Source organism: Cyclopterus lumpus, chromosome 2 (assembly GCF_009769545.1).
Source record: "Cyclopterus lumpus isolate fCycLum1 chromosome 2, fCycLum1.pri, whole genome shotgun sequence".
Lineage (NCBI taxonomy): Eukaryota > Metazoa > Chordata > Actinopteri > Perciformes > Cyclopteridae > Cyclopterus > Cyclopterus lumpus.
The window spans coordinates 7,598,427-7,608,379 of record NC_046967.1 but is presented as its reverse complement, the minus strand read 5'-3'; positions in this window follow the sequence as shown (position 1 = coordinate 7,608,379).

Here is a 9,953-nt window from a genome sequence, read left to right as displayed (position 1 = left end):
TTATCACATACAGTCCCTTGAAGATCATTTCATTTACACTCAAATATATTTTTAAGAATTTTCTTTTTTCATGTGACGTGACATTATTTGTTTGCCTTTATCGGTGTATTTTAGGAAAATGCAGAGTGTGAGTGAAGGATGCTTTTTTTTCTTCTTCTTTCTTCTTCTTTTGAATGGTCCCAAAAGTGTGTCATATGCTTAAATAACAGATGCAGTTCATGAAGGCGCAGCTCGAGGGGCGGAACAGGTTCCAGAGGTCTTTTGTTTAGGAAGTTGCCAAAGACTCGATAGCATGCAACACAGGCCTCAAAAAGAAACAAGGAATGGTAGATGAAGTATGCGCTGGTCCAAAGTGGCCACACAGCGCAGCGTGAGAATCACTCCTGGGACCAGATCTGGTAGCTTAAGGCGCACGTGCGGATTACAGAGAGCTTGTCAGAGTCATAAAACTCCTTTAGAATTTTCTTTGAAGTGGGTCATTATTCAACGGGTGTGTACGTTCATGCTAAAGAATCTATTAGACTCACCAATAACACAATGATCAATGAACCCAGAAGAACTCATTCGATACAATTGTTGCAATACATGGCCGCTGTTCTCTCGGTCAGAAATGTTAAGAGATGTTCCAGAGAGAACTATCGCGATATCTTTATGTACGCGGTAGCTGTGTCGTGAACATCTGATGTTGTGACAGCGCCGCTGTGTGAAAACACCCCCGGCGTGTTCCATCTTCTTGCTGCAGCCTTTACTCTCCTTTGTCTTCATAGAGCCGCCCTCTCCATTACAGTTAGCTGGTTCAGACCGTTGACTGGTGACCTTTTCTACAACCCCATCATAAATCCAGTTCATAGTTTACCCCTTTTTTTAAATGTTTTATTTGTTCCAACATAACAGCTGCTTCAGTGTCACTGAGAGAGGAAATGAGGCCGGCGCCCCGTCAACTTTAGAATTCCCCAGACCGAGTTCGCGCCGCCGCTTCAGGGTGTACGCGCCTCCAAAAGCGAGGCTATCGGCCGCGATGGGGCCGGAAAGCAATGGCCGGCAGACGGGGGGCGGATCGCGTGGCCTTTTAATTTCAGCAGGTTGGCGGCGCAAACCAGGAAGTGCCCGCTCTGCTCGCTCGAAGCCCCAGTGATCATCACTTCGCCCTGCATCGTGCGCTCCCCTGAGGCCAATTACGTTCCATCAGGCAGGAAGCCGGATGCAGGATAAAACACATGGGGGTATATAAAGATACACTCAGAGCCCGCAGAAAAAAAAAGATACACTCTTTTGCACGGCTGGAAGACCTATATAAAATAATTACGGTGACATAGTTTGTGCGTATAGGCAACATCTGATTCTAAGATGTATTTAATGCAGTCTGTGGATACCAGGTGACTGTGGCGTTGTTGTACTTTATGGGCTTGTTTTCTTACTGGTGCACAACGAAAAATAACAGGCAATGGGAACATTTGGAGAAAGAGAGATGGAGAGAGATCTTTTCACCTCTCCATAATGACAGATTTTTTTTCTTCTTCTTCTTCTTCTTTTTGACACCCACACGGCTGCGTGTGGGTGTCAAAAAGGATGACTAGCTTGTTCAGCCTGTTACTGCAACTACATTCACAGCGACCGACTCTGACCATTCCCCCCCCACCCATGCGTGGGGAGAGCTACCACCATTGGGATTTTTAATGCTCCCCCCCCCCCCCCCCCCCCCTCACCCCATGGTGGCTCTCGCTGCAACGCAGTATGGCGTTCGTCTGAGGTCATGGTATTGAAAACACACCTACGCACGGCGCCCCTATTATGCACTTCAACGTTGTCAATAGGAGTATTTCAAAAACATTTTAAAGGCAGGCAAACACGAGGCGGCTGTGACTTTCATTTCCACCTCCACGCCTTACATTAAAGCAATTGTCAACAGCTATTTAAAATAATAATAAAAAACTCCCCTCACTGCACTGACGAGTAATAACGTTTTTCACAGTGATCCATTGCAAAGTACACAGAGCTGCCTCAACACACACACACACACACACACACACACACACACACACACACCATCTATTTCGCCTCGCTCTGATCTCGTCCCGGTGTGCGTCGTCGCATCAGCGGAGGCCTCCCAGGCCCACCACAAGCTAACCTCGGAGCTAATTAGTGCGCCTTTCTCAGCCGCTTCAGCATCTGCGAAGGCGCCTGCAGTAGCGGACTCGGGTCCGCCTGCCCCACCAGGTGGGTATCGTCGGACGAGCCAGATGCCACATTCGCTTTGCCCCCTCTCGTTTTCTCCCGCCTCCCCTCTCTGCCTCTCTCCCTTTTCCTGTTCCTCTCATCTTCGAACCCCCACCCTCCTGCTCGCTTTGCTCCTCTCTGTTTCACTCGATACGTCTTTAGATCTCATCGTCCTCCGCTCCCCGTTACGTCTGATGATCTGCTTTTTGCTCGAGTGCTTGGCTCCAGTTAAATTCCCAGGGCTGAAGGGGAATGAACTCCCACTGCCCATCAAATAAACCCGGAGTGGAGGTTTGCACAGTGTGGGGGTCCGGTGGATGTTTAGTGTGCGGCAGCAAACTTTGCATATAATCAGCAGGATTAGGGTTAAAGGGCCGTGCACACATTATTGGGGCGATGGAGGGGGGTTGAGAAAGCATGGCTCACCCCGGCGTTATCAGTATTTTCCTTTTGACCCTCCGCCTAACATTTCAAAATGTAGTACTGAGTTGGCCCAACAATTATTAATATCTAGAGGCAAAGCACGAAGAACTCAGGATGTAATCTATTTTAAGCCTCAATATATTTAAAAGGTATTCTACGGCTGTTCTACATAAACGTCCGTTTACAGGTGCTGGGGAGGGTCAACAAAAAACAACAACCGACGATCTCTCTCTCTCTCTCTCTCTCTCTCTCTCTCTCTCTCTCTCGCTCTCTCTCTCTGGCTCTGTTGCTTCACTAATTCCCACATAAAACTAGTATTTGTATTATTATTTTTACCTTCTGTTACGATGCAGATTAAAGTGAGATCCAGGGGAATTCTGTCCTTCTCAAACCTGACATATTGGTGCATACATAACACACATGCGTAACATAATCCTTGTGGATTATTATCCCTTCCCCCCCCTAATGATTTGCGTACAGTCCCTAATGTCGTACTTTTAATGACCCGTATAGACAAAGCATCTGTTTGTATGTTTGATTCCAACCCATTACAAGGATCCATCACCCTACTCCCTGTTACACATTTTCACATTCACATGCATGAATGCACGCATACATTAACTTGTAATACGCGTGGGGACATTCTGTTATTGACTCCCACTCATGTTTCTACCCAGTCACCTTCACCTCAGCCCCCGCAGCCGATGCCTAAACATATGTGCAACTTTATCCATACACACTCGTGACGTGATTTTACCTCACAGTGTTGTGCTGTTCTGTTTTCTCTTTGTGTAAAGAGAGAGAGAGAGAAATAGAGAGCCTCACATCAGGGCTGAAATTTGGCAGTATTGTTCTGTAAAATCTGCGCTCCTTGTCGAACAGGCTGCATTGGATCCAGCCCCCCCCCCCCCCCCCCCCCCCCCCCTTTCAGCAAAGCCAGCAGTGCTTGTCAACTTTTCAAACACGTGTCACATTTATGCCTGTGGGGGAAGTGGATTCAGTATCGGAAGTTTTGTCGAGATTAAAGCAAGATGGAGCCTCCCAAAATAAAGAAGCAGAGAGAGAGAGAGAGAGAGAGAGCAGCAGCATTTTGTCGGGCCGTGCTGTTTAGTGTTGCTCGATGGATAAACCATGGCACTGTCACAGTCAGGACAAAAGCGCTCATTATCCATTTTCCCGCTGGAGAAATCCCTCATGCTATAAAGCCGCAGACTTTATAGCGTTGAATGAAAAGCATCCACCAAATGTCACAAAACGCTAGTGCGGATAAAAAACCAACCAACAGACAGCTTGACCGGTCTTGTTTTGGGCTCGCGCGCTGGATCACAGCCGGGGATTGTTCATCTAACGGGCGCAGATGCACATGTACGGTCCCCCCGGTGCACTGTCGGTGATGTGAAACAGACCTAATTAATTATCTATTTGAGTGTGATCTCAGCTGTCTGATTCCCCCGTCCTTCGTGTGCTCTGTGGAGAATAGCTTGGCTTGCAAAGACAATGTTAGCAAGCTAAGCTCCTCACAGAAGCTCGGCGAAGACAAGTCCATTGCAAAGTATGTGCGATATTGTGTGAAACATTTAGGATTTTGCTGCGTGATATTTCATGGGGTTTTATGGGGCTGAAAGTTCTCGTCCCATAATCATGTAACTTTGGAAAACTCTGTCTTCTACAAATGATGCATGTTTATTTACTACTAATTTGCAACTGGCATGTAGGTAAGAACAAGTAAAGCACAGACTTAATGAATATATATATATATATAACAGTGAATGAGATGAAACATGAAGATCAGGAACAAAAGTGTAGAGAAATGCTCAGACTAAAATGATGAGGATGACTATACCAATAAATACAGCGTAATAAATGTCAGAAAAGAGTGAAAATGCCAAGTTGATGTCTTCAACTTGCTCAATGTACTCTCATATAAGACAATAAAAACAACAACTCCTCTCACAGGAGGTTGAAGTACCACAGAACTGAGCCTGAGCACTGGAAAGAGGCTGGAAAGTCAAAGCCAGGAATCACCAGGTGAAGAAACTATTGAGTCAACTATTGATCAACACCTGCCCACACACACACACACAAACACCGCCCACCAGATAGATAGCGATCCTTTTCTAATATGGTGCAGTAAGAATCTGGCCCCTTTCTCTCTCCTCAGTAGATCGGGTCAATAAGGAACTGTGGTCGTGTGAAGTGATGCTCTCTGCACTGTGAAGTAAGGAGGTCGAGGTGCAACCAGCTGCACCCTGACTGACCCGTATTGAACCCCTCGATGTTGCTGTGACAGCGCATGGGCCCGTGAAACGCGTGGAATGCAGAGAGGTGTTGATCTGGAATCGGCCATTGTGGCTTTTGGGCTTTTCAGAGTCCCGGGTCCAGAAGCAGCAGCGACTCAGCGGCCTCAAAATCAGCTCTTTTAGGAAGAAGAAAATGCGGCCAATGGGGGGCGGACTGGTGGGCCACTGGTGGGCCACTGGTTTTCCGGCACAACGCGGGGTCAAGTTACTTTCCCGCACGTAAGGGTCGACACGACGCAGACTTGTAAATTAGCAAATCCAATCAGGAGTGCCTTGATTGTGCTCTGCTCAGTGAGGCCTCATGGGAGGACACTCCTGAAACACTGTGGCCCCAGAGGTGAACAAGCAGAGCTTTGTTCTCGCTGCGATTAACAACAAAAAAAAACAATTAACCTGGGAGTGAGGAATCCAGGTTGTCCTCACATGTCCCGTATATGCATCGCATGTGGACTGTGCTGATTGCGAAAGGAAACCCGCGGTCGCAGCTCTAATCTATCCTCTCTGTACGCGAGCTGCTGTCTGAGGATCGGCATTGTTGGAAGCTGCATTGTGTTATTTTAATTTTTTTCTCTTCTACTCTGAGCGGTTCTGTTGCATGTAAGGCAACACTGCGCCGGCAGATAAAGACGTTTTATTGCTTACAGGAAACCCAGCCCATCCATCTCGGGCCTCACATAATGGCCTGCGAGTGGGGGAAGAAAAGAAACAGGATTTACATCAGCACTTGCCTACTACGGCGAGGCAGTCTGAAATCTCGTGTGTGAGTGCCAATGTACAGAAGCAGCGGGACTCTGTCTGTCTGTCTGTCTGTCTGACTGTGTGTGTGTGTGTGTGTGTGTGTGTGTGTGTGTGTGTTATGCAGCTCAGTAAACACATGAGAAACAATGTTTAATGTGCAGATTCACTCACCATGTTGACTTCTGACACCATGTCTATGCTGGCCACGTCTATGCTCATCCCGACAGCAACCGGGGCCCCTGGAAGAAGTTAAACAGCAGCACATGTATATGGATATATATATATATATATATATATATATATATATATATATATATATATATATATATATATATATATATATATATTGGCCTACACCTCTGCACCTTACCACAACACTGAATGGCGCCAACAAATAAAGCTGCCTATAGGTGTGGAGGGACATTTTGAGGCAATAACGGGCACATACCTCCAAAGTCCGGCCTCAGTCGGATGTCGTACCCCTTCAGTAGTTTGTCCACCGTCTCCTTCACAAAGGACATGTTGCCCGGTTCGTTGACGCTGGAATGACAGCAGACACAAGAGGGAATAGGGGGGGGGGGGGGGGGGGGGGGGACATCACCTTGACTCCCGTGTCAATCAGCCCGGGGAATAACCTTGACTTCGCAGAAAGACAAACACACACTCACCTCTTCGCGCAGCACACAATCGAACCGACAACCAGCGCGGACAACACGCGGAATTGACGGACCCTGTGCGGAGCAAACATCACCCCTTCCTGTCCTTTTTTTGTTTTGTTTGTTTGTTTTGTTATGTCTCTCTCTCTCTCTCTCTCTTTCCCGTTGTTTACAAAAGCAGCAACAGTGGAGACGGTTCCGGGCGCTCTTGAAAAATCAGAGTAAATCCATTGATTGCCCGGAGGAGGAGAAAGTCGACTGAGAAGAGGTGGGGGGGGGGGGGGGGGTTAAAAGTCAGCAGCCCGCCGCGGACGGAGTCAGATATGAAATATGGGCAGACATGGCCTCCACCGGCATGAAACCCTGGCTCCGCGTTTTTCTTTGCCGTCTGTGGCCGTTGCAAGATGAAGAGGCTCTTACATCGGGGAGCCGGAGCGCATATTGATGAGGCGGGTGGTGCGCGGGGATGCTGCTGCTGCTGCTGCTGCTGCTGGTGGTGGTGGTGGTGGGGAAGCACTCGGCTCGTTCAAATGAGAGACGAAGCCCAACACTTACACTGTAAAAAATATAATACCCACCAGCAGCTGCAGTAGAGTCTTGTTTATTCTCGTTTTTTTTTTTTTTTTTTTTTTAAATGGTAAAGCTCTTTTGCCTGTTTCTCTAATGCAAATGAACTGCTCCTAAATCTCTAATTAAGCTGCCAATTAGCCCTCTTTCTGTGTTTAAATTGCTAGGAGGTGTTTAAAGGGGTTTGCAGCTATTCAGCGAGGCACTCTCATTAAGTTGTGGAACTCGCAATATAGACAGATGCATTGGATCCTACAATTCCCACAATGCAACTCAGCAGCATCTTTTCAGTCAACTCTCTCCCCGATTGGTGGATGCCCCACGTCTTTCGAAGTCAAATGTGTAACGCAGTCTACCAGTTCAAGGTAATTGCGTGAGTCATGGGTTATTTATGGTGACATCATCAGGGTTATTCTCTGAGACTTTAAATGCCAAAGAGATCAATACAACCATTTTCATGGAATAATTGGTTGGCCGACCCTTTTTCAATGTTTCAGATTTCTTTTATTAGGTGAGATAGTTTCACTTTCATTTAGGACACATTTTATGTCAGGATTGTATTCCATTTGTATTATTATTATTATTTTAATCATTTGACCTGTTCGACATTTGCTTTATATCTTTTTTTTTTTGAAATAGGACAAATAAAAAATAAGAAGAATAGAGTTTAATCAATTCATTTTTCCTCACAGATAAATACTACACCAAATTGCCTTGTTAAGATGGACACTTTTTTACAGTGCTCTTCACACCATCTGCGCCAATCCCCTTCTCATGTGTTTCCTATAAAAATGGCGGGACCCGAACAATATCGAGGAGGGACAGGTGGCATTTAGCAACCAATTAATCGATGCTTGTGATTGATTAGCCTGTTATTCACTTATAATGGCCTCTATTCCGTCTTTAAAAGGTGTCGGGCTCTGCCATAGATTATTTGGGCGGAGGAATATTGAAGTCGCCGGACATTCCGCGGATAATTAGGACCGCGTCGCTCATAGTGGGAGAACCTCCTTAATAAATATTGCGTGTGTATTGTTGTTGTGGTGGTGGTGACGTTTCCTACCTCGTGTCATAGATGGCGAACAACTTCTTGTTCCCATCAACAGCGTTCCTGGAAGAAAAGGGTGATGACATCATTAATGATAGAAGAGCGTTTAGTCAATGGAAAGACATTAAAGACGGGTGATTAGTCACTTCAGTCGCAACTAACAACATAAACAAACATCTATAATAAAGGAATATTTAATGTTCCGATGAAATGCATGTTTTAGGTCATGTTGTCATGCCTTTTTTTTTTTTTTTTACATTTGGACGTCTATTAACCCTAAAATGTCTGTTCGGTTAAATCCTCCCTGACGTGCTGTGTGCATGCGTTATTTGTTTTGGTTCTGTATTATTCAGGTTCCACTCAGGTGTATGGCCCGCAGTGTGAAGCAGGAATATAAAACAGTCGGATGACCCCCCCCCCCCCCCCCCTTTCCATTCTTATCTGCACACGAGCACACACACACACAGACACACAGACAGACCGACACACACACACACACACACACACACTTCTGTATCCCCCCTTCCCTCACACACATACTCCTCCAACCCGTAGGCCCATGAGAGAAGTTTGACCTCGGGGAAACCACGATGTTAACCGATGTTAGGAGAAGGGAAGCCCCCCCCCCCCCCCCACGTACGCTGTCCGTGGTGCTGAAGTCCAGTTCTCCCGTGTCCCGTCCACAGACCGCACCTCCAGACCGACTAAGAGGAGCCGAAGGGAGGTTACACATCCGAAACTAATGATCCGTCTACGGAGCGTGGAACTCGGCTTCCCTCTTATGGCAACTGTCAGGATGATAACGACTTTGGGTTGAGACTTCACTGAGGAGGGCTTCATTTGGATAGAGAGGAATAGTGAGTTGAACTAAGCTAAACCAAATAAACAGTTTCTTCTTGGTTTGGTATTGTTTAACTTCTTTTTTTTTTGCTTTTGTGGTAGCTAGGCTTATCTTTATTTTGTTGTACATGCCGGTGATTCTCACCCAAGAGTGTCACCTACTCCTGCAGGTGGGTGTATGTGTAACATGGAGAGTAACCGTCAACTCGGCTTATTAGCGGAAACGGAAATAAGAGAGCACGACAACGAGCTAGCTAGCAGAGAAGTTTAAAACTCGTTGGCTAAAGTGAGTTACATGGTTGAAATAGTTAACGTAAAGCAAAACGAACGGGTAACTAAATGCCTGAAATAATGAGCTAAAAGTAAAGAATAAAATAGCGAGCAAAAAAATAGGCTAATGGACAGACATTTCAAATAGTTGGCTAGAAGTAAACGATTGAATTAACGTTAGTTAGCATGGCTGAAGGTAGACTCGTGGGTAAAGGGTTGAAATAGTTTTAATTATCAACTAAACCATGTGGCTAAACAGTTAAAATGCAACTAAACCATGTGGATAAACAGTTAAAATGCAACTAAACCATGTGGATAAACAGTTAAAATGCAACTAAACTACGTGGATAAACAATTAAAATACAACTGAACCATGTGGATAAACTGCAAAAAAAGAAGAAAAGCAATGTCCTGCTTCCCAAACCGACCTGAACATTAGCTAAATAGTTTGAAAGCATTATATCTCTGTATAATGGACGGTGTCAGAAAACACCTAATTAAAAACAGTCACATTTGGCTTATGCCAGGTGCCCGTGAAAGGGGGTTCATACATCCTTTAATGGCCTCACTTATAGAAAGAGCGTCATTTCTCTCCGTTGAGTTAAAAAACCCGCACCTGATTTTGTTAACGTCTGACTTCTCTCTCTCTCTCCCCCCTCTCCCCAGTTGCACTGCGAGTGCGCCTCCTCCTCCCAACCCAACCAATGGGCAGCACCTTTTTATCAAATTATTAGCCTCTGTTGCAGCACCCGCTCTCTCGCACCGGCGCCAGGCGGTGTATAAGCAACAGAAGACGGGGGAAAGATGCGGAGTGAACCCGGTCTCCTCCGAGGCGGCTCGCGCACAGGACCGAGGGCGCAGCGCGCGTGATGCTGCCGCTGCCGCTGCTGCAAC